The 12,550-nt window shown below is 40.6% G+C and overlaps 1 protein-coding gene across 1 annotated transcript in view; it reads left to right on the forward strand.

The window, feature by feature from the left end:
• The first annotated feature begins 5,784 nt into the window (after nt 1-5,784).
• LOC129761858 (troponin I) overlaps nt 5,785-12,550 on the forward strand; it is a 57,491-nt gene continuing 50,725 nt past the window's right edge. Inside the window, exon 1 of the mRNA XM_055759672.1 lies at nt 5,785-5,935. The gene's annotated coding sequence lies outside the window, so the exon portion shown is untranslated. The remainder of the gene's footprint in view (nt 5,936-12,550) is intronic.

Raw genomic sequence — 12,550 nt, forward strand, 5'->3', positions numbered from 1 at the left:
TCGTTGCATCGATGAAATCTTGCATGAAATTTGAATCATGTATGAAATCTTGCATCTGATTTCTTATTAGATTCAAAAAAGGTCTTGCTAACTTGTTTGATAGAACGAACTATTGCACACAATTTTATGTTGCATACAACATTCATGGAAGCGAAAGAAAAGTTGAGACAAAGAATGCATAATACATGATTTACCTTCACATTCGCTCCAAAACATACCTCTCTTATTCGTTGAATTGCTCATTTGTTTAATTATTTTCACTGTTGATGCCTAGGGCAAACAAAAAGTTGGATAAATTTGCCGTCTAATAGTATATGTTATAACATATATCGTAAGAACGATAATATGCGTAATATGCATTTGGAAACTCTTAATAAAACGTTACATTTTTCGTAGAGTGACCCTCTCTATATAGAAATCAAAGACGTAGTCCTACGTCAGAAAGATGTTGTTTCCGTCATTACATTTTCACAGTCCGTCTTACCCTTATTAGAAGCTGTCCGTCTCACCCCATCAGTACGATTATTTGAATTATTCAGATTTTTTCGCTTACAAATGAATTTACCTACGTGTTACATTCTAAAAATCACTTCGATGTTAGCTTACTTACCGAAATATAATCACAATTGGTCAAATTATGAAATCAACCACTCGGAATGTTCACCATTCCAATGTGTATCACTCGAAGTCGCAAAAAATTCATCCGAACGACGATTTTTTGACGTAGAACTACGTCTAACCGGAAGATATAGGGGGTGAAATGGAAATCTAGGCACTGAACAAGTAGGAAAAAATGCAAGATTTGGAACGCTTATAACTCGAGCATTTCTCAACAGATCGCAAAGGTTTTTGCATCAATTGATAGGAAATATATCTACGCATCTATCATAACGAATAACATTTCATTTTTCTTGAGATAAATAATTGAATAATTGTGAAATATCAAGCATTGTCCAAATGCACTATGTGCCCATTTTTGATTGGTCCATTTTGTGCTCCTCAAATCGTACCGACCAAAACGGGCAACCAGAGCAGCAGCGAAATAGAATGAAGCACGATTGGAAAGGAAAAAGAAAAAACAGGAAGTGGGTTATATCTATGGTATAACCGCAAGGGTGACGTAGGACTATCGTTGATTTAGAGATCATTTGTTTGAAGTTGAATCTAAATCCATTCTGAATGAATGAATGAATGAATATTTGGGGTACTTCGAAAACGAGAACGTTACGTTGGAAGCTCAAGGTTCTATGCATCCAATATTGGATACAAAAAACCTTGTTCTGAAGAGTAATCTTCAGAAGCCTTCCTGCTAACTGCACTTGATTGACAAATCACAAAACCAAATGTATGTGGTCGCAGTATTATATGGACATAAAACATTAAAATAAACTCGCATGAATGTATTTTTCAATTACCAGGGGAACTGGCAGATTATTTTTCAGCAACGATTAGATCTTTCCGGAATTTTCTCGATGCTGAATAGCATCCAAATAAAAATACTCCTTTCAGTTTGGCCTGCAAAAAACTTTTCTGAACTCTAATCCATCAAATTTGGAGCCCTGAAAAGGGCCGTTGATTATATGCTAAGCTAATATGGCACGCTCTCCTTGGATTCGACGGGCCAGCTGAATGTCCTTGGGCTTGATGTGACGCGTTTTGCGTGGATTGTACACAAATTGGTATCTTCGAATAGGCCTCCTGCAGCGTCATAACCGCGGAACTTTGGAAGCGCAAGTCAGTTTCGAAGTCCTGAGCAATTCTACGAACCAAATGTTGCAAAGGTAGCTTGCGGATCAGTAATTCGGTCAACTTCTGATAGCGACGAATTTCACGCAAAGTTCCCGGTCGATAGCGATGTGGCTTCTTCACACTTCCTGCGGCTGGTGCGCTAATCCGAGCTGCTTTCGTGGTGCCTTACCACCGAAAGACTAACGAGCTGGAATTACTCAGGTCTTCAAAACCAACTTGCGTTTCCAAAGTTCCGCGGTTATGACGCTGCAGGAGGCCTATTCGAAGATACCAATTTGTGTGCTATCCATGCAAAACGCGTCACATCATGCCCAAGGACATTCAGCTGGCCCGTCGAATCCAATGAGAGCGTGCTATATTAGCTTAGCATATAATCAACGGTCCTTTTCAGGGCTCCAAATTTGATGGTTTAGAGTTCAGAAAAGTTTTTTACAGGCCGAGCTGAAAGGAGCATTTAGCGAAAATCGTGGTGTCGATGATAATTCGATACCAATAGGTGCCATGGATATGGATTTCATAATGAAGAATATGAAATATATGACATGATGTAGTGAATATATCCCCATATCGAAGAAATCATTTTGATGAAACTGCATTATAAAATTATTTGTGTGCGAATGCCGCAATCGATAGTGTTCTCTAATTTGCGCTGGTTAATTTCCTCGGAGGACTCGATTCCTCCTTTGAGCATCAACAATCTCTTTCTGGCAAAACGAAGTGGTATGAATCACATTTTTCGAAAGATAAAATGAAGATGTTTTCTGCCAATTTCCTTCAACCTCCAAACATCTCTTTCTCCCGTTTGTCGTTATTGCGTTCGCTAATCCTTTCTCACAACACCCATTTCTCGTTTGAGAAATTGTTGAGTAAACATCGTTTGCCAGTGCGCGTAGAGCGGGAATTCCTAAAGATTCATTGCACCTCTAATAAATTGCCGAAAGCCGTGGTCTTTCTTTGATCGCACTTGATTGAAAAATCCAAACGAAATGTATTTGGTCGCAGCATTATATGAGTAGGAAGCAAATAATCGCTCGAAAATTACATGATTTTCGCGATTTGAAACATTTTCCGTTTTTCATGTTATGCATCCAATATTGGATACGAAACTTTTCTACTGATGGGGAAAAATAATATTCAGAAGCTTTCCTGTTAATTGAGATTGATTGAAAAATCACAAAACCAAATGTATTTGGTTGCAGTGTTGTATGGATAGAAAACATTAAAATGAACTCTTTCGCATGAATGTTTTTTTCAATTCCCAGGGGAACTGGTAGATTATTTTTCAGCAACGATGATAGCAACGAGGGTTCCGCGCGTGTATGTGTGTGTGGCGACTGCTCCGATGTTTCAAGCGGAACCGTGGCATCACTCTCCTCCTGATGGATTCCCTTCTGACCTTAGGTGCACAAACAGGCTCTTGGTGACACCGTTCATCAGCGCTTTCATGATAAACGAAATTAGATTCACAACAACAGCGACAACATGCTCCAATCGCTATTCAATCATAACTGAGTGGATTTACGAGCGGCGCTCGCTTATATACCGATTGGTGATTTCAATAGCCTGTTTTTGAAAGCAATTTTAAGACTATTGAAACAAGTTTTTGGATGAAAAAGTAACAAGTATATGACGCGTAGACATTTTATCTTTCGAATGAAGTGTTTATCATACCATTTCGTTCAGTTGTTTAAGAGCTATTAACGCTCAAAATCTCGGTCTCCGGCGTAACGCTTTCGTTTTCGAAACTTCGATTTTACACCCCGGTATAGAAATGAAAGACGTAGTCCTACGTCAAAAAAGGAACATTGGTCGCAGTCTCACACATGCGTAATTCTCGAGCCAGCCAATCAGCTTAAAAATCCCCGCTCCGCTGCCGTAACGATCATTCTCATTCAAACCGTACACCACATCAGTTCGCATCACAACACATCAACAAACCAACCCAAGCAGCCATGTCTGGACATGGCAAAAGAGGGAAAGTGAAGGGAAAGGCAAAATCCCGCTCGAACCGCGTTGGTCTGGAGTTCCCCGCAAGGGTAGCTAGGCCGAGCGCGTTAGTACCAGTGCACCAGTCCACCTAGCCGGCGTTATATAGTTTCGGCCGCCGAAGTGATCGAGTTAGCTGGCAAAGCTGCTCGCGACGATAAGAAAACCCGCATTCGGAACAGAACACATTCGGTTCGGTGGACATCAAGACAACAGGCAGTTGGCGAGTGGCAAACGCAATCGCAAAACGGCATCAGGTAGCAGAAAAAAAAAGTTTGTTCTTTATACAAACTGCTTTGGTGGCAAATCCAGAACAAGGCGGCATCGTGGGCGTTCGAAATGGTTTTTTTTTTTCAAAACCACGAGTACTAAGTTTTCTAAATTGGAACCATTCCATAAAACAAGGCGTTTTTCAGGGCCATTAAACCTTCCAAAAAAGAGTTTAGGAAATACAGTTCAATGCTTTCTTAAACATTATCCAAAATAAAAATAAAACACAAATTGATTTTTTCATAATTTGTTTGCCAGGATCTGATGAGTATGTGAATTTGGCAGTTGTTCTGTGCTTATTGATAGTTGGGGACTTTCCTGATTTTTCAATTTTTACCAATTCTTAAATTGTTTCCAGATTGAAAATACAGTAATTTACTATTAGTTCGACATTTAGCTAATTGGACGGACATGTAATGCGACATATTTAGTTGAACATTTTTGTAAACATAGAGTTCGGGGTCCAAATTATGACCCCACATTGAAAGTCGACACTGTATCACTGTCATCGCAAATGTTCAATTACAGGTTAAAATCGCCTCCAATGCGACACTGAGTGGTGCTTCGGCACGTCGTATTGAATGTAATTTACTGTAAAACATGTCACAAAGCTGGATGGGAAGAAATTTTCCAACTGTGAAAGCTGTGGCGAGTGGCAACAAATCGCTAAACAGGAAGGTTTAGCCGAACAAGATGGGGATATCGAGTGATAACAAAACAATAAACTCTTTAGATTGAAGATAATTTTGTGATCCTGTAAAGGACCCTTTTTAGCCTGCATGTGAATCCAACGAGCGAACAAATCGTAATGAATGTATTTTTTTGCCATCGCTCCCCTTTAACGCTCATTCGTTCGTCTCGTTGGACTCGCCCCTCTGGCTGAGTCTGCCGATTTGTCTCTATCCTGTGAGTGTGTACCGCTAGAGTATGAAACACGCGGACCCCAAAAAAAATATCTTATTTTCTTTCAAACCGTAAACCCGTGTTGTTGTACGGCATCAGCATCGTGGACGTAACAAAGGAGGCCAAGTTAAGGGAAAGGCAAAGTCTCACTCGAACCGTGCAGGTCTCCAGTTCCCTGTTGGTCGCATTCACTGATTGCTCCGCAAGGGTAACTAGGCCGAACGGATTGGTGCCGGAGCACCAGTATACCTAACAGCGATTATAGAGTTTCGGCCGTCGGAGTGCTCGAGTTGGCTTGCAAAGCTGCTCACGACAATCAGAAAACCCGCATCAAGAACAGAGCAGAGCGGTTCGGCGCTCATCAAGGCAACAATTAGTTTCAGTGAGTGGCAAAGTGTTTCTCCGGCACGTCGCAATCAATGTAATTTACTGAACAACATGTCACAAGCTGGATGGGAAGAAATTTTCCAACTGTGAAAGCTGTGGCGAGTGGCAAACGCAATAGCTAAACAGGAAGGTTTAACCGAACAAGATGGGAATATCGAGTGATAACAAAAACACAACACCCTAGGTTCTTTTCAGAACCATTAACATATTCATAAAGAGTAATCAGTAAAATAATCCATTTTTCAGGTAGATAGGTAGGTATTCACGTGGTAGAAGAAAATAAAACAATATATTTAAAATATATATTTAACAAAAGCTGTCCCCTTTGTATAGTCCTACGTCACTCCGGTTATGTCCCCGACATTACCCACCCGTCTTTTTTTGAAGTTTTCGTTCACATTTTCCACTTCTAACAAGTCTTCAATGTTATAGGGCGTATTACTATCGCGAGGATCCGACGGACCTCACTCTAAACCTCGATCCCTGGTCTGAGCCACGGGAATCGTTGAGGTTGGGCTCTCAAGGCCTCTTTTTTCGTGGCTAGCTCGAGCTTGAGGCCTGTAGCTCTCAGGGTCCGCTTTCCTCGTGATCGAGGTGATTTAGCGTGTCAAGGGCTCGGATTATCACCAATATAAAACAGGTAAGTATTTCTTTTTTCTTTTATTGTTACGTATCATACAATGGCTGCTGTGTGGGTGTGTAGTGTGTCGGGATGGCCGGCTGGCTGCTGCTGCTCCTGATGCACGTGGTGGCGCGAGTTAGCTACCGAGGCTCACTGCTAACAAGCTGACGCAAGCACCGCACGTGGAGACAGCAAGGAAGACAAAAAAACGGACGACATCGATTTTGTTACGATCGGCATATTTATTGAGGACGGCGATGGATGGAATTCGATCGATGACCATCGGTAGCGATGTGCTGGCGGTTGAGTTTCTCTCGGGTTGACGATGTCACGATCGCCAAAGCTCTGCGCAGAGCTGCGATTTGTCGTGAGAATCAAGTGATGGTACTCACACAAAGATAATCAACAAATTTTGTACTACGATTATCTTTGGTGACCATCCCAAAGCCAGTTCAATAGTGTGAGAAGAGTATTATCACAACACTAACACATGGTGAGCTTCTACTTGACCGTAGAAATCCGAGCTCTTTGGTGAGTGTCCTGTTGCTGAAATGTCAGAATAGTGCGACACTCAAAAGTCTAGCTGATGGTTTGGTGTTTGGCGATATTCACAACATTCGCCTCTTTGTGTTCGTTCTTTACGACCAGGGATGCCAGATGTGAATATATAGTTTCATTTTAAATATAATTTGAAGAATATTGTATTTTCAGGCATGTATTTTCTTTTCATCTTTTCAGATGGCCTTAATGTTTTTAGTGGCACTTCGCCGACTCTACGTAGTATTACACGTGTCATTTGTATTAGTACTTAGTTTGTGGAATGACACGCCTTGACTATCCCCTCTATTGTGGATCCCGATCGGGTTTGAAATTAGCAAAATAATGCATTTTGAAACCCGTTCGACTTCGATTTTTTTTACCAAATTTGTTTCTCATCATTGCAACGGTGCTAAATTTGTAGACATGTTCGCAATTTTACTGATGTTTGATGTCCTGCCTATCCTGTTGCAGACTTATATTTTTAGTTACTAGCTGCAGGGATATGGTATTTCTACTCTTTATGACTTGATTCCCTACGCTAACAACACCTTTTTTTATACATTACTTTGCTATTCTCGCGGTTACAAAAATATCAGCCATTTATACACATCAACATTTCAATTTTTTGTCGAAGACTTTCAAAAAAAAACATCTGACATCTCTGGAAGTGATGACATTTAGAGCCCCCGCACACTACAGACTTTGTTTTTTCAGCCGACAGTTTGGTCGGATCGGCGTACTGGTGCAAACACCGACCCAATTGAATCGGTGTAATGTGCGCACATGCATACCTCTCCGTACTGATTAAGAAGCCGACCGAACGATCGGTCGACAAGTCAGTCTGCAGCATGCGGGGGCTCTTACTTTGACAAAGGCCAACACGAAGACAACAAGTCACCAAGTATTTTTGTATACATTATACATCAAATATTTTTGTGTACAATGGCTCTCTGGGTTGACCGCTACCGACCGCGCCAGCTGTTCAAACTGGACTACCACAAAACGCAAGTTACACATCTGATTAAGCTTCGCTCCCAGAGAGACTTCCCGCATGTTCTACGGTCCTTCCAGGCCAGTAAGAAAACTCGCATCATGTGTCTGCTGCGGAAACTTTACCAACCGGGCGCGAAACGGCTACGCAATGAGATAATCAATTTCACAACGCCCTCGAACCGGAAGGTGGAAATCAGGACCATCAGCAGAAATTACCACATCGAGTTGAATTCATCGGTTGCCATGATATATAACAGGGTGGTCGTGTCGAATTTGATCAAGCAAATTGATCCCAGTGGGTAGAGGGAATATGAGACTCGTCTTGTCCGAAGTGGATTAGCTGACCAAAGATACCCAGAATGCGCTGAGAAGAACCATTGAAAAGTATTTGTCCACGTGCAGATTGATTTTGTGCGCCAATTCTTCTTCGCGGGTTATTCCCGCGGTTAGGAGTCGTTGCTTGGGAATAAGAGTGCCGGCTCTATCTTAGGAGGATATTCTTAAAATTTTGAATGTAAGATTGCTGGAAGTGGTGAAGAAACAGCTATACGAACTGCTATCCCAAGGCGTTCTATCGAATGTTATAATCTGTGGATTGGTACCGAATCTGGTTTAAATTGCGATATGAGTCTGAAGACGCAAACGTTGAATTTTGTCGGGTATTATGGACACCGGATGCAGCAAGGAAGCAAATATATATTCCATCTGGAATTGTTCGTGGTGCAGTTAAAGGCACGGTATAAGAAGTTTCTCAATAAAGCTTCAATGCAAGAGGATGATTTTTGAGCGATTCTTTGAGATCGCAATTTTCTTTCGTTTTATGAAAAAATAAAATTTTTGTGTTCATCTCACGTTTATTAACTAAACTTCAATAGTTCTGGTAATGATTAACTCAAAATAAAAAAACACGCCTTGTCGGTTTTCAATCGGATCGTTTTCATGATCCGCAAATAATTATGAAATGGTAAATTTATCAATATACTTAAATATCATTTCATTCAAAAACCATTATGCTGCACCATGTTCATTTGAAAATTATGTTTAATGTAACTTTTAAAATCATTACACCATAATATTTTTTATTATATATGTCTGTTCATTCCCACTACAAGAAATAAATATTCGCTCGATTAATCGAATACTGAAGGACAATTGTTCGAATGAATCGAATATTGACCCACGATTAATCGATAATCGAATAAACGAAAAATTTAGACATCTCTAACAACAACAACAACTTCTACTTCAACAAACGAATCTAAACAACCGTCGCGATTGTCAAAAATGATTGGAACTGTGTGATCACTCACATTTCTACTACCATCATACGCCACAACCACCGCTCTCGTAACGTAAAGTTGTAAACAGAGCGATCGGCAGTGAGAGGCATTGGAACCAACCGTCATTTGGTTAGGTGTCAGAAACAAGAGAGTGAGTATCACTACTGAATATTTGGATCTCACGTACCGTGAGAGGAATTGAGTGACTATGGTCAGCTTTTTTGTGACATTGACGGTGATGGATTGCAGCTTTGTTGCTGCGTACCAGCTTAAGCAAGTTGGGTTTTAAACTCCGTGCTAAAAGCGAAAGATCTCGCCCGTGCTGTTCACGGGAGGTTTCCAGCGCATGATTTAGCGGATGGTTGAGTTGCCTGAAAGTATCCGATCAAACATTCATTTTTTTCATATGACTCCTTCCCTAAAATGTATATTCTAAATGAAACGCACATGAACTAGGATCGATCAAGTTATTCCAATCGGTAAAGATCCTAAATTCCGTCAGGATGAAGACACAAATAATGTTGGCATTTTTGCAGTGTTAACAATCACGACTTCCTCTCTTGATGACAACAGTGTTTTGTTTTTATATTTCGAGAGCTCTCAATTGAGACGCTTATCAAAATAAGTCCGCGGTACACGACACATGAATTACTAGTTTCGCTACAGATGTGTAAAACCGCTCGTGAGCACCTTGTAAAACATGGGTACGAAAAACGTTGCAATGTATCGACTACATATTGGGCTGGGGAAAAAGAAATGTCGTATATTGTCAATATATGGCAACACTTAAACATATCTTGTGTTGTACTTATCGCATCGGGTCATACTATTTAAAGACGACAATCTGTGCTACAAGTGTCGTTTTGACAGTGTTTTGACGTAGGACTACGTCTAACCGGAAGATATAGGGGGTGAAATGGAAATATAGGCACTGAACAAGTAGGAAAAAATGCAAGATTTGAAACGCTTATAACTCGAGCATTTCTCAATAGATCGCAAAGGTTTTTGCATCAATTGATAGGAAATATATCTACGCATCTATCATAACGAATAACATTTCATTTTTCTTGAGAGAAATAATTGAATAATTGTGAAATATTAAGCATTGTCAAAATGCACTATGTGCCTATTTTTGATTGGTCCATTTTGTGCTCCTCAAATCGTTCCGACCAAAACGGGCAACCAGAGCAGCAGCGAAATAGAATGAAGCACGATTGGAAAGGAAAAAGAAAAAAAATGAACGAAACATTGGTCGCAGTCTCACACATGCGTAATTCTCGAGCCAGCCAGTCAGCTTAAAAATCCCCGCTCCGCTGCCGTAACGATCATTCTCATTCAAACCGTACACCACATCGGTTCGCATCACAACACATCAACAAACCAACCCAAGCAGCCATGTCAGGACATGGTAAAGGAGGAAAAGTGAAGGGAAAGGCAAAATCCCGCTCGAACCGTGTTGATCTGGAGTTCACCGCAAGGGTAGCTAGGCCAAGCGCGTTAGTACCAGTGCACCAGTCAACCTAGCCGGCGTTATATAGTTTCGGCCGCCGAAGTGATCGAGTTAGCTGGCAAAGCTGCTCGCGACGATAAGAAAACCCGCAAAAAAGTTTGTTCTTTATACAAACTGCTTTGGTGGCAAATCCAGAACAAGGCGGCATCGAGGGCGTTCGGAATGGTTTTTTTCAAAACCACGAGTACTAAGTTTTCTAAATTGGAACCATTCCATAAAACAAGGCGCTTTTCAGGGCCATTAAACCTTCCAAAAAAGAGTTTAGGAAATACAGTTCAATGCTTTCTAAAAAATTATCCAAAATAATAATAAAACACAAATTGATTTTTTCATAATTTGTTTGCCAGGATCTGATGAGTATGTGAATTTGGCAGTTGTTCTGAGCTTATTGATAGTTGGGGACTTTCCTGATTATTCAATTTTCACCAATTCTTAAATTGTTTCCAGATTGAAAGTACAGTAATTTACAATTAGTTCGACATTTAGCTAATTGGACGGACATGTAATGCGACTTATTTAGTTGGACATTTTTGTAAACATAGAGATCCAAATTATGACCCCACATTGAAAGTCGACACTGTACCACTGTCATCGCAAATGTTCAATTACAGGTTAAAATCGCCACCAATGCGACACTGAGTGGCGCTTCGGCACGTCGCATTGAATGTAATTTATTGTACAACATGTCACAAAGCTGGATGGGAAGAAATTTTCCAACTATGAAAGCTGTGGCGAGTGGCAACAAATCGCTAAACAGGAAGGTTTAGCCGAACAAGATGGGAATATCGAGTGATAACAAAACAATAAACTCTTTAGACTGAAGATAATTTTGTGATCCTGAAAAGGACTCTTTTTAGCCTGCATGTGAATCCAACGAGCGAACAAATCGTAATGAATGTATTTTTTTGCCATCGCTCCCTTTTAACGCTCATTCGTTCGTCTCGTTGGACTCGCCCCTCTGGCTGAGTCTGCCGATTTGTCTCTATCCTGTGAGTGTGTACCGCTAGAGTATAAAAGACGCGGACCCCAAAAAAATATCTTATTTTCTTTCAAACCGTAAACCCGTGTGGTTGTACGTCATCGGCATCGTGGACGTAACAAAGGAGGCCAAGTTAATGGAAAGGCAAAGTCTCACTCGAACCGTGCAGGTCTCCAGTTCCCTGTTGGTCGCATTCAATGATTGCTCCGCAAGGGTAACTAGGCCGAACGGATTGGTGCCGGAGCACCAGTATACCTAACAGCGATTATAGAGTTTCGGCCGTCGGAGTGCTCGAGTTGACTTGCAAAGCTGCTCACGACAATCAGAAAACCCGCATCAAGAACAGAGCAGCTTCGGTTCGGCGCTCACCAAGGCAACAATTAGTTTCAGTGAGTGACAAAGTGTTTCTCCGGCACGTCGCATTAAATGTAATTTACTGAACAACATGTCACAAGCTGGATGGGAAGAAATTTTCCAACTGTGAAAGCTGTGGCGAGTGGCAAACGCAATAGCTAAACAAGAAGGTTTAACCGAACAAGATGGGAATATCGAGTGATAACAAAAACACAACACCAAAGGTTCTTTTCAGAACCATCAACATATTCATAAAGAGTAAACAGTAAACTAATCCATTTTTCAGGTAGATAGGTAGGTATTCACGTAGGAGAAGAAAATAAAACAATATATTTAAAATATATATTTAACAAAAGCTGTCCCCTTTGTATAGTCCCAGGTCACTCCGGTTATGTCCCCGACATTACCCATACGTCTTTTTATATATATTTTTATATATAAATTCGTTTATTTTTACAGGCTCAGTTACATAAGTTTAAAGGAGCCGAAATCTTAAATATATTTTTAAAACTATATATATGAACAATTTTCTTAAATCTATGGTTAGTAATGTGGGAAACCGATTACTCGCGGTGGACTCGAGATTAGAAGGGTGACATATTTTTCTCAGGAAAAAGATGGGGTATAAGGAAACTATTACAATGTTGATAATCACACACACTCAATTCTTAAATCTATTCGTACATCTATTGTGAATTTACATTTCATTCTCCTGTTTATAGCAAGCGGACCAATTACTCACAAAGAAAGAAATGGAGGGTATAAGGATATAAGGATAATCACACACGAACATCGATAGATTTAAGGAAAACATATATTTGGGACATGTAATCAAGGTCTAACCGAGCCAACACATCACCGGCACATTGGGCTGCCTTCCTCTAGCCCGAAGGGAGTTCTCTAAATTCGATCTGGCAACAAGATACACCTCACACGACCAAACAACGTGTTCGATGTCGTGGTAACCTCGGCCACAA

Source organism: Toxorhynchites rutilus, chromosome 1 (assembly GCF_029784135.1).
Source record: "Toxorhynchites rutilus septentrionalis strain SRP chromosome 1, ASM2978413v1, whole genome shotgun sequence".
Taxonomy (NCBI): domain Eukaryota; kingdom Metazoa; phylum Arthropoda; class Insecta; order Diptera; family Culicidae; genus Toxorhynchites; species Toxorhynchites rutilus.